Genomic DNA, 14,391 nt, shown 5'->3' with positions numbered 1-14,391 from the left:
TATAGCAGGTAAATGCATAAAGTACATACATCTAGATGACAGAATATTATTCAGTACTAAAAAGAAATGGAACTATCAAGTCATGAAAAGCCTTGGAAGAGCCATAAATGCACATTACAAAGTGAAAGAAGCCAATCTGAAAAGGCTACATACTATATGATTCCAACTATATGACATTCTGGGAAAGGCAAAGCTATGGGGATAATAGAAAGGTTAGAAGTTGGGGGACTCTCCTGAATAGGCAAAGCACAGAGGGTTTTTATGGCAGTGAAAATATTCCATATTGTACCATAATGATGGATTCACATCATTATACATTTGTCTAAACCCATTGAATATACAATATCAACTGTTAACCGTAATGTAAACTATAGACTGTGAGTAATAATGAAGTATCAGTTTAAGTTCATCCATTATAAAAAATGTATCGCTCTGGTGGGAGATACTGATTATGAAGGAGGCTATGCATGTGTGGGCAGGGATATGTTGTACGGAAATCTCGGTCCTTCCCCTCAATTTTACTGTGAACTAAAACTTCTTTTAAAAAGTTTTTTTTTTAAAGCAACATCATGCAGAACAAATGAGTAAAAATTGTGGATGCAAGTTAGAGTAAAAAAGGTTGAACAGTGTCGGGCTTTCATTCAGCTCTGAAATTCTACCTATGTGAAATCCATCTCAAAAGAAGCCTGGAAAGAACAACATAAAGAAGATAAAATTAAAATATGTACATTGTATTATTGTTTCTTTGCAGTTTGGTAGGCAACAGAAAGATGAGGGAGCAGTGATGACAGTGTGGCTTAGATAAATGAAGGAAGTGTAAATGATTTTTACCGAGACCTGGATACATAATTTGCCAAAGATCTCTTCACAGCTGGTCACCACAAGCAACTAGCAATGTTCTGTTTCTGTGGTCTCTTTAGTGACTCCTCCTTCACCTGGCTATTGTGGCTATCGTGAGCTTATTTAGATCTCCAACGTTTATGTGCATTCTTCTTAGCACATAAGATAGGGGACAGTAATATAAGTGTTTGCACCCTCCCTGCAATGTTTTTAAGATTAAGGAATTCAACGTGCTTATCTTCAACATCTTCATAATATAAATATTCTCCTACTAAAAAAAATTATGCTTCATTCAGTTTGCGTGTTAGTAAATACTGGGCATTTTTTTTTTTAATTTTTTTTTTCAACGTTTATTTATTTTTGGGACAGAGAGAGACAGAGCATGAACGGGGGAGGGGCAGAGAGAGAGGGAGACACAGAATCGGAAACAGGCTCCAGGCTCTGAGCCATCAGCCCAGAGCCCGACGCGGGGCTCGAACTCACGGACCGCGAGATCGTGACCTGGCTGAAGTCGGACGCTTAACCGACTGCGCCACCCAGGCGCCCCAATACTGGGCATTTTGAATAACTGGGTACTAATACGAATACAATCATTACTTACGTAAATCTTTTTTTTACTGAGTCCAAGCATCCAAGGTTAACTTTTGATGTGTACTTATCCAAGTCTATTTTTACATTTACCAATTATTTTGCTTTATTTCGAGGAATGACTATTCCAGATAACCTCGCTCCCTTTTTAAAGAACCTACTCTGAACATCCAGGGGCACATCTACAGCAGCTTAAGAATCCAGAAAATAGGGGCGCTTGGGTGGCTCAGTCAGTTAAGCATCCAACTTCAGCTCAGGTCACCATCTCGCAGTCTGTGAGTTCGAGCCCAGTGTCGGGCTCTGTGCTGACAGCTCAGAGCTTGGAGCCTTCTTAGAATTATGTGTCTCCCCGAATGGATAAAGAAGATGTGGTTTATATACACAATGGAATACTACTTGGCATTGAGAAAGAATGAAATCTGGCCATTTGCAGCAATGTGGATGGAACTGGAGGGTAGTATGCTAAGTGAAATAAGTCAGGCAGAGAAAGACAGACACCATATGTTTTCACTCATATGTGGATCCTGTGAAACTTAACAGAAGACCATGGGGGAGAGGGGAGGGGGGAAGTAAGTTATAGAGAGAGAAGGAGGCAAACCATAAAAGACTCTTAAATACTGAGAACAAACTGAGGGTTGATGGGGGGTGGGAGGGAGGGGAGGGTGGGTGATGGGCATTGAAGAGGGCACCTGTTGGGATGAGCACTGGGTTTTGTATGGAAACCAATTTGACAATAAATTATATTTTTAAAAAAAGGATTTTGTGTCTCCCTCTTTTTCTGCCCCTCCCCCATTCATGCTCTGTCTCTGTCAAAAATAAACAAACATTAAAAAAAATTTTTTAATACTAAAAAAAAACAGAAAATAAGAAGAGACATACTGAGAAAGGCAACATTCTGCAGGGAACAAAACTTACAACGTGCCTACTTGCCAGCATTACTCCTATCTTAGCTACACTGGCATGGGTTTTCTGAACACCCACACACCCACATTCCTCTTCTCTCTCATGTCATGTGTGTGTGTGTGTGTGTGTGTGTATGATTTTTGTTTTATTGTTACCAATTCATAAAATGGCAGTGCCCAGAAAGTTCTACTGAACCTCATATGTGTCATGGTGTTAAAGGATAAAACTATATTTTATTTCTTAAGTACAGGCATAATTTTTTTGAGCCTTTGGCCTTGTGATATAGCATACAAAATAACCATCTAATTTCAAAAACACTGTAAATTAAAGTCTTATCTTACATACTTGGGGTGCCGTAACTACTGTTTTTTGGTTTTTGTTTAAAAAAAAAAAACAGAACCTATTAAGAATAAAAGTCAGTAAAAAAGACTATTTCTCTGATGAAGTAATTCCACAAGCATAACAAGTCTGTGCTAATTCTAGAGGCTGCAGCTAGTCAGTACACATGTGTCCGAGTCCTTTCAAGTCAATATAAATATTCTACTTTATGTAGGATTTATCTTTAAAAAATTTTTTTGTGTTTATTTTTGAGAGAGAGACAGACAGACAAACAGACAGTGTGAGCAGGGGAGGAGCAAAGAGAGAGGGAGACACAGAATCTGAAGCAGGCTCCAGGCTCAGAGCTGTCAGCACAGAGCCTGATGTGGGGCTTGAACTCATAGACTGCGAGATCATGACCTGAGCTGAAGTCGGACACTTAACTGACTGAGCCACCCAAGCGCCCCTGGGATTTATCTTTAGAAATGATTCCTTATAGAGATTACAAGCGAGGCCAGGCACTAAGTATTTCTATTCTCAGTCAAAGTTTAATGTTTCTGGAGATTGTCTCATCAAAAAAGATTTCTTCAGCACCTGCTAAAAACTTGGAAAGTGCCCTACATGTAGTAGATGCTAAAGAAAAATGTTCACTGAAGATGCTGAATGCACCACCACATTTTAGACGACTTCTACCCTTGCCTTCTAGAGATGGATCATATCTACCATTTTCTGTCAAACTTCAGTATCACATGTTCTTTCTCAGTCATCCAAGAACACCAAGGCTCATTATCCCAAGTAGATAAGCAATGGACTGTGAATCATTTTGCAGAGTTATGTAGCACCATGGATGTGTAATGAATCTGAATGAAACAGATTTATGGGTTAAGTGTTTCTAGAGAATGTCTCATCAAAGCTAAAGATGTTCATTGATGGAACACTGAAAGCTATCCATGAATCTAATTAACACTGTTTCTTCTCACTGGAGTATAAGGTCCATGAGGGAGGGCACTAAGTCTATTCTATTTACCATTCTCTACCCAGTGGTAAACTTAGCAAAGAATAAGCACTCAAATAATACGTGACTGAATGAGTGAATAAATTGTGTAGCATTAAATTTTTATTTAACATTACATCCAATACTCTTTAGGAGCAGGCCCCAGTACACCTCACTTCCCTCCACATAACCTATTTTGCTGGTTTCTGTCCATGCCATGTTACTTTCATATTTCAGACCCTTTGCTCAAACTACTGGAGGTCTGGATTACAGAGGTGAAGTGGTTAGGATTGTGAGTTCTGGTGTCAAACCACCTGAGGTTTGTCTCAGGTCTGCCCCTTACTGGTCAGGAGTGCTTGAATGAGTTACTTAATTTCTTTGTATCTGGGTTTCATCATCCAGAGGGCTGGACAAATGTTTATTGAGCTTTGGGAACAAAGTGTTCCTATTAAATTTACGGTTAACAGAGTTTCAGTGGTGAGTAAAGATGCAGATGTTGCTGGTATAGGGGATTGATTGGAGCCACATGGAACCCCCAGAGGGCCTACTTGACCAAAGAGTTTTGGTTTAAGCCAAATAACTTGACTCAGAGACAATGTTTTCAGCATACATTTTGAGATTTACAAAAATGTTATTAATTAGGGATTCTGGTTAATTGGGAGTTTTATAGAATATCCAATTTTCTATTGCCTAGAGCCTTATTAAATGCTGGGTTGTTTGACTAGAAAAGAAAACAAACTGAGGATATAAGATTTGAGGGTTTATTTTATTCTCTCCCATTTATTAAGATATTATTTTTATATTTTTTAAACATTCTATTTTTTTTTTTTTTTTAGTTTATTTACTTTGAGAGAAACAGAGAGAGAGAGCATAGCAGGGGAAGGGCAGACAGAGGGAGAGAAAGAGAATCCCAAGCAGGCTCCACAGCATCAGCACAGAGCCCAGTCTGGGGTTTGAACTCACGAACCGGGAGATCATGATCTGAGCGGAAGTCAAGAGTAAGACGTTTACCTGGCTGAGCCACTCAGGTGCCCCATTAAGATATTATTTTTAAAATACAGAAATCAGAAATTCTCAACAGAAAGACCGCATAATGTAATATTATCTTTAAAAAAATTTTTTTTAATGTTCATTTATTTTTGAGAGCAAGAGAGACAAAGCATGAGTGGGGGAGGGGCAGAGAGAGAGGGAGACACAGAATCCAAAGGAGGCTTCAGGCTCTGAGATGTCAGCACAGAGCCCAACATCGGACTCAAACCCAGGATGGCAAGATCACAACCTGAGATGAAGTCAGACACTTAACAGCCTGAGCCACCCAGACTTCCCTAGAAGAGCTAACAATCCTTAAATACTAACATTTACTGAATGTTTACAGTGTAGTAGATATGTGCCAAGTGGTTGAAAAGCATTATTTGATGTGACAGTCCTGTGAGCTGGGTGCCCAATCCACAAAGAAAGGAAACTGAGGCAAAGGGTATTCAAGTTTCTTGCCCAAAGTTGGCTATCAGCAGTACACAGCACTGCGCAGTCAACACTAAGACAGTCCATCAACTAGGATGGCCTAATTTAAGATTTTACAGTAGTTTCCGAGTTTTTGATCATATTCAAGGCAGACTACTGAGTAATTGATGGGACTGCAGTCTGGCCAAACTGATTGAACACAACTGGCGTTAGATGATATCTGGATTTTTTTATCATTCACACACCAAACCAGGTCAACCACCGGGTGATCCCACTGTTGTGGGATCACTATTGTTGTGGCTAAGCCAAACCTAATCATCTGGAAAACAGCTGATTCAGGGTTTGTGTAACGAGAACTATCCTTGTGAAATGTAAAGAATGGAATGACTCTACTAAGTACAAACCTTAATGAAATCTTAGCGATCCTCTCTCCCACTTCCAACTCTCCAGTTCCGTAAAGTGACATTTTACTTAGTTTACTGACGTCTCACATGTGCAAGCCAGTAAAGTTCACAATTGTTACTCCATACAGCTGTGGTTTACAGCTTTTCTTCACACACAAGCTGGCACCAGAGCAAAATGATTAACTTTTATATGCATCTAACATATGGACCAGACTGTCAGAAGCTGGTCTTGTATTCTAAAGAGAAAACTAAAATTTCTGTTAATATGACCCAAATTCCTGGGGAAAAAGTGTTAAATTGTGATCCATCTCTAAGTGGAGAGATTATAATTATAATTATAATGGCTTTGTTTCTAATTCATTTGATTTGAAATGCCTGGAGTTATCTTTTAGTAAGAGAAGGGAGGAGGAGGGTTAAAATGACCTGAAAGCCCCATTATAAAGAGATTTTATAGTGGGATAAATTAATAAACTGTAAATGGCCTTGAGACTTTTTCTCCAATATAAGCTATGAAATGAAAGCAAAGAACCTTTCATCTTAAATGGGAACATATTTCTTTTCTATGAATGTGAAGGATGCTGGCCGAGAGAAGCAGAATTTACTTTTCTTGCATTTTTGACCATTTGAAAAACATCACAGCTGCCACATTTGCTATACTTGACAGGATCATTAAAGAAATAAAACAAAATGTCTCTAAATTGAACGGCCACTTTAAAATAAAATGTACATTCACTGTCACATTTAGGAGCTATGAAAGAACTATTAAAATGTGTTGAGGAAAGATAGTGGCTCTGATTCACAACAGATACTAATGCTCCCAATATTAGAGCCATTATCACAACTCATTATTGAGCTCAGTTTTTCTTTCTCAAGAACACAGCATCAGGGGGGGCCCTGGAGTTAAGAAAGCACAAGGAACTTTTGGGAATGGATTTAAGACCCACATGGCAAGGTTGCCCTGGAAAAGAAAGTCGGGGAGAAAATTCTCTGCCTGGCATTGCCTCAGTCCCACTTGACTCCTGATCCTCAAGATGCTTTCCACAAAAAGCATCTTATTGGTTTTGGAACCCCTATACATGAGAGAGGCATCTCTTAGTATTTCTGCAATAAAGATATGTATTGGATTTTCACAATCAGTATTCCCCACACTTTCTGACCGTGGAAATCTCTTATTCCCCTCACACCTCTTCACATCCCACAAACCTAGTGCTGCATGCAAAACATTTCAGGAAACACTGCTCTTACTACTGATAATATAGCAATATTTCTATCCCTGCAAAGAGAATCAAGGGAAATTTTAGAAGTTTGTGGAACTGGAACTCTGCAAATCCAGAAGGGTAATTTCTCTCCTACACAGAAAAACAGTAATCTGAATACAATAAAATATTATTTTATGAAGCAACAAGAATTTACTTTCCTTGGGAGGACCAGCAAGAAGAGCTCTTTGGCATTTCTGCACTTCTCTTAGAAAGCAGAAATGAGGCACTTTTGTGGCCAGGGCAGTGCTTCTTTAGAGCTACAGCTATGCAATATGGTGGCTACCGTGCACGTGAAAATGTGGCTAGTCTAAATTAGGATGTGTCATAAGTACAAAATACATACCAGATTTCGGGAACTCCATGCAAAAAAGTAAAACATCACATTAGTAAGATTTATATTGAGTACATGTTGAATAATATTTGTGATATATTGAGTAAAGGTATATTATTAAAATCATTGCACCTTCACCTGTGCTACAGACTGTTTATGTCCCCCCATTCATATGTGAAATCCTAACCCCCATTCATATGTGATGATATACACATGCACCCAGGTTTCTGAGCAGGGAGGTGGGGGTCTGTGAGAGGTGGTTACGTGATTCAAGAAGGCAGAGCCCTCATGAATGGATCAGCATCCTTACAAAAGAAACCCCAGAGAGTTCCCTTGACCCTTCCATTATACAAGAACACAGTAGAAAGGCTCTGTGAACCAGGAAACGGGCTCTTACCAGACACTAAATCTGCTGGCACCTTGAGCTTGGATTTTCCAGCCTCCAGAACCATGAGAAATAAATTTCTGTTATTTATAAGCCATCCAGTCTGTGGTATTTTGTTATAGCATCCTGAACAAACTAAGACAACCTGTTTCTTTTTGCTTTTTAAAATGTGGTATTAGAACGTTTTACACCCCACTGGACAGCATGGTTCTACAGATCGAAAAACAAAACAGAGCCCAGTGAGAGCTTTTAAACTCCAGACTGAAGGTTTGTGCTAGAGATTATTAGGGGTTTGTCTGTTTGACTTTAAGGTTCCATCTAATCAGGGGAGGTCCTTCATGCAAACCCCTCAATGTACAGGTGGGAAGCTGGTTCAGAGAATTAAACATGAGGGATGCAAAGTACCAATCGACATCTAAGTCTCCTGACTTATGGTCCAGGGCTCTTTACTCCACTGCAGCTGATGGGCTAGAAGAAACTAAAAGTAGATTTTTAAAAAGGAATGAAACACTTAAGCTGCTTACATTTAAACATAAAGAAAACAGCACTTGGAGAATGCAAACTCAAAACCTAAAAGCATTCAGGGGTAGGGGAAAAAACACAACAAGAATTACAAGATACGCTATCTCACCACCACAACCACACTATGCCTGCATCTTGGCTTCAATAAGCCTAACAAAGAAAATCAAAGATTTTTCCAGGCAAGGGCTGAAAAGGTGTGAGGTTTCTCCTGCAGCTGTCCAGCTGTTGCCAGGACAGAAGGCAGAGGAGGATGCTGTCCTTCATGGAACCTCCCCGAGGCAGCACAGATTGTGGCCACACGTCTCCCACAGCCCCCAGGGCAGCCACATTTCTGAGCAAGTAAGTGGATCTCATGCTTCTTGGTACAGTTTATACTTTAGTCAACTGTGTGCTCTTTGCTTCTGGGAAAGTCCCCATCCTGCCCACTGCAGCCTGGAAGGGGGCTAGCCATCCATTTCAGATTCCAATCACATCTGTACTTCTCTGGGTCCTGAGTCCAAACAGGGCTTCATACTTGTTCTTCTAGATTCAGATTACAGAATTCTAAATGGAAGTTCTTCTCCGAATTTCACAACTTGTTAAATAGATGTCCAATGATGGTGGGCTTCCAACTAACACCAGAAACCATGGGATGACCCATATTTCCAACACGCTTCCAGTGCTCTCAGGACTACCAGGAAATTCTGGTCACAAACTGCACTCTCTGCCTGAACAGACTTGAATGAACACCTCGTAGGTGCCAGCGGCTTCTCTAGGAGTTAGAAAGAGGACCTAACTAAATGGACAAAATCCTTTCCTCATGGAATTTACATTCCACTGATGCAAGGAGTTGGACCCAACCCAAAATTTCCTGAAGGAGGTGAGGTCAGGGCAGAGTTTGGGAGATTAGGATTAGGAAGCAGGAGAGGGGGAATGATGGAAGGTGTGGTGATGAGTGTGGAGGTAGGGGACAGAAATAACTCCAGAAAGCAGAACTCATGTGGGCAATGGCGTGGAGCTGTGAAGTACTGTAAACAGTCCCAACCGTATGCTATACATATGCATAAAATAGAAGACGCGGTCTCTGTTCTCACAGGGCTAACAGTCTTTTCAGGTACACAAGACGGTTACATGAGACAGAACTGCACAGCTGGGTAGACCAAGCACTGAACTGCAGTTCTGATTACAGATTGTTGCAGATGAAGAGCCCATGTAATTACCATTTGCTATTTCTGTTATTCATGAGTGACCCTCGGTATTACTTGCCCTATTCCTGAGACAAGAATCTGACTCTCGCCCACTCCAGGCTGGTGCTGTGAGGAAACGGCCAGCCTCCTAGGGTCACATATACAGAAAGCTTTGTGGTTCTCTGCTGTGCCTGGAGCATGAAATCAGCATATTGAGGCATCTCAATTCATTGGGGATAAACAAAAAACATATCACCTTTTCCTGTCACTTCCCCCACCCACGGCTGACCTACCCTTCTGTGAGGATGGCAGTTCTCTTAACCAGATTTCTGCCCCATTCATAGATTTTCAGATATTTTCTGTTATTAAATATTTCTTTTGGTTTTGAAGATTCATTCTTATTTGTTTTTAACTTTTGATATCCTATTAATTCAAAGCTTTTTTCCCCCACTCTCCCTTTCCTTCCAGGCTGGATTGATGGCTCTCATGGCTGGAGGAAGTCTTCTCTCTTCTCTAGATAGTTCCTCTGGTATGGAAAAAGGGAGAAAGGAAAGGGGAGAGAGCAGAGCTCTCCCTCCCTGACTGGGTGAGGCTGCAAACACTCTCTGGCAGGTTACAGCTGTCCCTGGGGCTTATGCGGAAAGGTGGTGGCCCCCACATGTCCCATAGGTAACAGGCTTATATTGAACAGCTCCCTCAGCTCTTAGTGACCTGTTATGGGTTGCACTGTATCGCCCCCTCCCACTCAAATTCATATGTTTACATCCTAACCCCCAATACTTCAGAATGTGACTGCATTTGGAGACAGGACTTCTAAAAGGTGATTCAAGTCAAATGAGGTCATATGGGTGAGCCCTAATCCAATATGACTGGTATCCTCATAAGAAGAGGAGATTGGGGTACACAATATACACAGAGACCAAGGGGTGACCACGTGAGAATACTGAGAAGGCAGACATTTGCAAGTCAAGGAGAGAGGCATCAGAAGAAATCAAACTTCTCGACACTTTAGTCTTGGATTTCTAGATTGCAGAACTGTAAGACAATAAATTTCTCTTGGTTAAACCACTGTTTATTTGTGGTGCCTTATTGTGGCAGCCCTAGTAAATTAATACAGAGTCTTAAATTTTCTCTAAATACAGAGTAAATTAAATACAGAGTCAAGATTTGGATTTGAGCTTTAGTTTCTACCTTGCAGGAGTTACCAAGTTATTTAACAAAGATTTATTGAGGACTTACTATGCACTGGGCATTGCTCTAGGTCCTGGATATACCATGGTTAAAAAAAAAAAAAAGACTAATAAGGTCTCTGCTCTCAAGGAGCTTACAGTCTAGCACTGGCGATTGGGGAAGGAGGGTGATATACAGATAGGACAGGACAACGTCAGATCCCAACGGAGATAGTTATACAGGGCAGTGTAACAGAGTTAGTGTGGAAGTGTGGGGCCACTCTCCACTGGGTGGACAGAGAAGGCCTCTCTTTGGAAGTGATATATGAGCAGGATTCTGGATCACAAGATGGAAACAGACCTGTAAAGATTTGGAGAAAGAATGTTCCAGGCAGACTGAGCAGCTAGTTGCAGAGTCAGGAACAAGACTTGGAATATCTGAGGAACAGAATGAAGACAGAGAGTGAAGGGTAAAAGTTCAAGAGATAGGGACAGAGAGAAGGGCAGGGACAGACCATGTAAGAGTTTGTAGAAAAGGAAAGGAATTTGGATTTTATTTTACATGTGATAAGGGCCATTGGAGGTTTTAAGCAAAGGAATGAGATGATCAGAGTTACGTTTTTGGAAAGACTGTAGTTTAGCTGTTAGACTGTAAAAGGCAAGAGTAGAAACAGAATTTAGTTAAGAGGTTCAGGTGAGAGAAGCATCACCCTACTATCTGCCTTCATTTTCATACAGCACTCTCCCTATGTCCAAAGTCATCTTTTTTTTTTTATACGGGCAACAGTCATGTTGGATTAGGGCCCACCTTGATGACTTCATTTTACCTTGATTACTTCTGCTAAGACCTTATTTCTAAATAAGGTCACATTCTGAAGTAATGGAGCTTAGGACTCCAACATATGTTTTGGGGGGAACATAATTCAATTTGTAACAAGAAGTCAAAAAGATGGAAGACACTATGTTGATGAGAATGGTCACATTATGAGGAATAAACAGATGATGCAGAAGAGATGAGGAATAACTGCATGATGAAAGTCCTTGTGAAAGTGAAAGGGGAAGGAAGGCAGAGGACAAGTGGAGAGCTGACCTGTAATAAGGGTAGGGATAGTTGAGCCATTTAGATTAGAAGGAAGACAGAAATGGGAATAGGTTTGGTTCACCCATCTATTTATTCACCAAACATATATTGAGTGACCATTTTACATCAGGGAGGACACAGTAATGGACAAACCAGACGAAAATCCCTGCCATCTTGGAACTTACATTATGGTGGAGGCAGACAATAAACAAGATAAAGAAGTGTATATGCTATATAAGGTAGTGACAGGTGCTAAGGAAAAAAATAAAACAGGAAATGGGGATATAAAATATTGAGTAGGTGAAAATTTTAACAGGGAAAGCAGATTTTGATAAAACACCTAGAGAAACTGAAAAAGCTAGCCATAGGTATGTTTTGGGGGAAAACATTGCAGAGAGAGGGATCAGCAAGTCCAAGGTATCCTACATAAAACCTACACCTAACATCATACACAGTGGTGTAAGACACAATGCATCCCTGCAAGATCAGGAACAAAGCAAGGATGTCTCCTCTTATCACTTCTATTCAACATTATACTGGAAGTCCTAGCCAGTGAAATAAAGCAAGAAAAAGAAATAAAGGCATAAGACTGGAAAGAAAAATACACATTCCTATTTATAGACAACATGACTGTCTATTAGAAAATCCCTAGGAATCTAAAAAAACAAAAACAAAACTCCTAGAACTAACAAGCGAATTTAGCAAGTTTGTGGGTGAGGTCAATACTCAAAAAATCAATGATATTTCTGTATACTAGCCAAACAACTGAAAACAAACAAGCAAAAAAAGTGTACTAGCTCCAAAAACTGAAATACTTAGGTAATAAATCTAACAAAAACATGTACAGGATCTCTATGCTGAAACAAAACACAGCTGACTTTTGAACAACACAGGGGTTGGAGCGCCAATCCCCTACACAATCAAAAATCCATATGTAACTTTTGATTCCCCCAAAACTTACCTACTAATAGGCTACTGTTGACTGGAAGCCTTAATGAATAAATAAAACAGTCAATTAACACATATTTTGTATGTTATATGTATTATATGCTGTATTCTTACAATAAAGTAAGCTAGAGAAAAGAAAATATTACTAAGAAAATTATAAGGAAGAGAAACTACATTTACAGTACTGTACTACACTTATTGAAAAAAATCTGCACACAAGTGGACCCGTGCGGTTCAAACCTATGTTGTTCAAGGGCCAACTGTAATGATGAAATAAATCAAAACCTAAATAAATAGACATACTGTGTTTGTGGATTGAAAGACTTAATAAAGATGCCAATTCTCAAATTGGTCTGTAGATTTCATGCAATTCCAATCAAAATTGTAGCAGGATTTTGTACAGATATAGACAAATTACTTTTACATTTTATATGGAAAGGCAAAGGAACTGAAATAGCCAAAACAATTTTGAAAAATATTGGGGTGCTTGGCTGGCTCAGTCGGTTAAACATCCGACTTCAACTCAGGTCATGATCTCACAGTTCGTGGGTTCAAGCCCCATGTCAGGCTCTGTGCTGACAGCTCAGAGCCTGGAGCCTGCTTCAGATTCTGTGTCTCCTTCTCTCTCTGGCCCTCCCCCACTCATGTTCTGTCTCTCACAATAAATAAACATTAGAAAAAAATTTTTAAAAAAGAAAAAATTTGGATGGATTGCACAACCTGTTTAAAGATTTATTATAGTGCTTGCTTCGGCAGCACATATACTAAAATTGGAATGATACAGAGAAGATTAGCATGGCCCCTGTGCAAGGATGACAGGCAAATTCGTGAAGCGTTCCGTATTTTTTTAGTCACCACTAAACCAGCCTTACAAGAGATCCTAGGGGGGATCCTGTGAGACAAAGTACCAGAGACATCGCTACAAGCATGAAACCTACGGACATCACAATGACTCTAAACCCATATCTTTCTATAATAACACTGAATGTAAATGGACTAAATACACCAACCAAAAGACACAGGGTATCAGAATGGATAAAAAAACAAGACCCTTGGGGCGCCTGGGTGGCGCAGTCGGTTAAGCGTCCGACTTCAGCCAGGTCACGATCTCGCGGTCCGTGAGTTCGAGCCCCGCGTCAGGCTCTGGGCTGATGGCTCGGAGCCTGGAGCCTGTTTCCGATTCTGTGTCTCCCTCTCTCTCTGCCCCTCCCCCGTTCATGCTCTGTCTCTCTCTGTCCCAAAAATAAATAAACGTTGAAAAAAAAAAAATTTAAAAAACAAGACCCATCTATTTGCTGTCTACAAGTGACTCATTTTAGACCTGAGGACACCTTCAGATTGAAAGTGAGGGGATGGAGAACTATTTATTTTGCTACTGGAAGTCAAAAGAAAGCTGGAGTAGCCATACTTATATCAGACAAACTAGACTTTAAATTAAAGGCTGTAACAAGAGATGAAGAAGGGCATTATATAATAATCACAGGGTCTATCCATCAGGAAGAGCTAACAATTATAAATGTCTATGCGCCGAATACCGGAGCCCCCAAATATATAAAACAATTACTCACAAACATAAGCAACCTTATTGATAAGAATGTGGTAATTGCAGGAGACTTTAACACTCCACTTACAGAAATGGATAGATCATCTAGACACACGGTCAATAAAGAAACCAGGGCCCTGAATGATACATTGGATCAGATGGACTTGACAGATATATTTAAAAAAAATTTTTTTTAATGTTTATTTTTGAGACAAGGAGAGACAGAGCATGAACAAGGGAGGGTCAGAGAGAGAGGGAGACACAGAATCGGAAGCAGGCTCCAGGCTCTGAGCTGTCAGCACAGAGCTCGACGCGGGGCTCGAACCCACGAACTGTGGGGTCATGACCGAGCCGAAGTCGGCCGCTTAAGCGACTGAGCCATCCAGGCCCCCCGATAGATATATTTAGAACTCTGCATCCCAAAGCAACAGAATATACTTTCTTCTCGAGTGCACATGGAACATTCTCCAAGATAGGTC

The 14,391-nt window shown here is 40.3% G+C and overlaps 1 protein-coding gene and 1 non-coding gene across 7 annotated transcripts in view; one reads left to right on the top strand and one right to left on the bottom strand.

The window, feature by feature from the left end:
* Window positions 1–14,391, bottom strand: part of MYO3B (myosin IIIB) — a 490,117-nt gene that overhangs the window by 182,519 nt on the left and 293,207 nt on the right. The gene's annotated exons all lie outside the window — the stretch shown is intronic.
* Window positions 13,110–13,216, top strand: LOC123600107. The gene has a single exon (XR_006713486.1). It is a non-coding gene; the product is annotated as a U6 spliceosomal RNA (small nuclear RNA).

Source organism: Leopardus geoffroyi, chromosome C1, assembly GCF_018350155.1.
Source record: "Leopardus geoffroyi isolate Oge1 chromosome C1, O.geoffroyi_Oge1_pat1.0, whole genome shotgun sequence".
NCBI lineage: Eukaryota > Metazoa > Chordata > Mammalia > Carnivora > Felidae > Leopardus > Leopardus geoffroyi.
Note: the sequence above shows the minus strand (reverse complement) of the source record. Positions and strands in the feature narration are given on the sequence as shown.